Raw genomic sequence first — 2,205 nt, 5'->3', positions numbered from 1 at the left:
AGAGGTGTCTTTACAATTTCTCTGACTGCGTTCCGGGCTACTTTAGTGGATGGGATCCGGCTTCCAAGCCCTGGGAGATCCTCATCCAACTCTTCATTTTGGGCAAAATGGACCAGCGTTGCATTCCACTGTTTTACTGCTTAAAGCATATTTATTTTGTATTTATTTGAACAGAGTTATGTCAGACTATTTTTATAGACTTGTTTAAATATTGTTACTGTGCTTGTATTTCTCCTCTTTTAAAAAGTTCTCTATTTGTTCTCTTACATCACGCAGCGGAGTCGTGGGGAGGGACGCTGAAGTCGCTCGCGTACCTTCCCTTGGGGGCTCGAGCTGCCTTTCCCATGCCTGGGGTTGTTGCTGGAGGACCTCAGCCCAGAGAAATTCCATAGTGAGAAGCCATAGGAGAGAAGGGAGCTGGTGAGGAAGCGGTAGGTGGGGAGGGGGCGAAGGGGGTGCACCGGGAGGCTCGCCTTATTTTGGAATTGCCTCTGTGTGGCTTGGAGGGTTTCAGGTGGATGGCTGGAGTTGGGAAGTAGAAGGTCTGTGCATGTTGGGTGTCACAATGGCTAATTGAGAGCGATCTTGGGGTTTTTAGGTAAGGGGGGAGGGGAGAAATCTCAGGGACTGAAGAAAATACAAGTTTCCAGAGAGATTGAGGGAAACTTGCCCTTGGAGACGAGCTGCTGCGGTCGCGCTTTGGACCAGCGGAGCCGCTGCGGAGGCAGCACTCTGCACCCGCCCACGGGCACTGCGAGAAGTCGGGAAGGGTTTGCTAGCGCTCGGCAGCTGCGCTTCTGCTGGCAGATTCTGCTGGTTCACGGGGAGCCTTCCGGGTGAGGCTCTGCCGTGACTCTCCCGTGCTGGCGGTAGTTAGCCACGTGGAAATCTGACCCGTCTGGATTAGTGATTTGATGTTTTTCCACCCCCCCTTCACGAGACCTGTCGTAAATTCTGCAGCGGCTCCTTCCTACCGGTGTGGCCTACTGGGAATACGAATATCAGAATGCAAAAATCAATGCAAAACGACAACCATCTCTGTAGGTGTGACCACAAATTGTTATAATGCAAATCGAACTGGGATTCTTCCTGTAGGGAACAGTCTGCTAATAAAGGTCTGTCAAAGAGCTACTGCGTGTCTGCATCCCTTTCTCCATGTGGCTCGTTGGTGCTGGTCGTGGCCAGGCTCTTCCTGGGATGATTCTCACCAAGGGAAGGATTCTCCCTACGTGGACTTGGGAGAACAGAATTCTTCCTGAAGGCAAAAACCAGCAAAGCTGTGGTCGAGGCTGATGATGGTAGCGATGAGTCGGGGATGTTCGGTCAATCTGTGTGAGCCTTGCCGCACTTCGCTCACCTGTCATATCCATAACTCTTCAGAGACGTGAGTTTCCCAGGGAAGCTGGAAACTGCAGCCCAGGTAATGCCCTCGAAGGAGCCTGGTTTACAGGGTTTTTCTAAAGAAAGGCTTTGTACAGGGTTTTCTGGTGTGAAAACCCCGGCCAGGAGCTGTCCTTGAAGGTCATCCAGGAGCCACGGCCGGTGCTGCGAGCGGCCTCTGATTCGGGTAACAAAACTTGCCGCGGGGGCCAGGCTGGGTTTGTTTGGTTCCTTATGTCTCTGCCTGTAACTCGAGGCTTTTATTCCGCTATAAATCTGCTCATAAACGTCCGGGTCCTTGTAATCCGAGCCATCGCCTTCCAGTGGCTCAGCTTCGGTCACCTGAGACCGCATCCCCCCCCAACCCCTGCCTTCTCCTGCCCTTTAACCCCCTCCAGGTGGGTGTTACCTTTCCTGTCACAAGCTGAGGGTGTCCCTGAAGCAGGGGCTGGCCGGGTACCTGTGCCCCGAGACCAGGAGGGAATGGGCTGCGCTTGACCTTGTAAAGGTCATTTTTGCGGCTGGAAAAATGGGCCGAAGGCTCGGTGCTGGAGCAACGGCTCCGCGCAGGGACAGCGCCCGGGAGGGGCAGAGCCCTGCTTCGCCGTGTTCCCTCCAGCTGTCCTCCTTCCTCCTTGAGGAATAGGGATATCTTCAGTGCTTAATTACCAGGTTAGAGATGACGCTGAATTACGCTCTGGGCACGCAGCAAAAACGGGCTCTTTACCTCCCCCGCTCACAGAGTGACAGTGCGTTCCTCCCTTTGGGGCTGGGGTGTAAGGGATGCGACTGCATTCCTCCCTTTGGGGGTGGGGGGTAAAGGCA

Source organism: Eurypyga helias, unplaced genomic scaffold (genome assembly GCF_000690775.1).
Source record: "Eurypyga helias isolate BGI_N326 unplaced genomic scaffold, ASM69077v1 scaffold36061, whole genome shotgun sequence".
NCBI lineage: Eukaryota > Metazoa > Chordata > Aves > Eurypygiformes > Eurypygidae > Eurypyga > Eurypyga helias.
The sequence above is the reverse complement of the archived record's forward strand: the minus strand, read 5'-3'. Positions refer to the sequence as shown.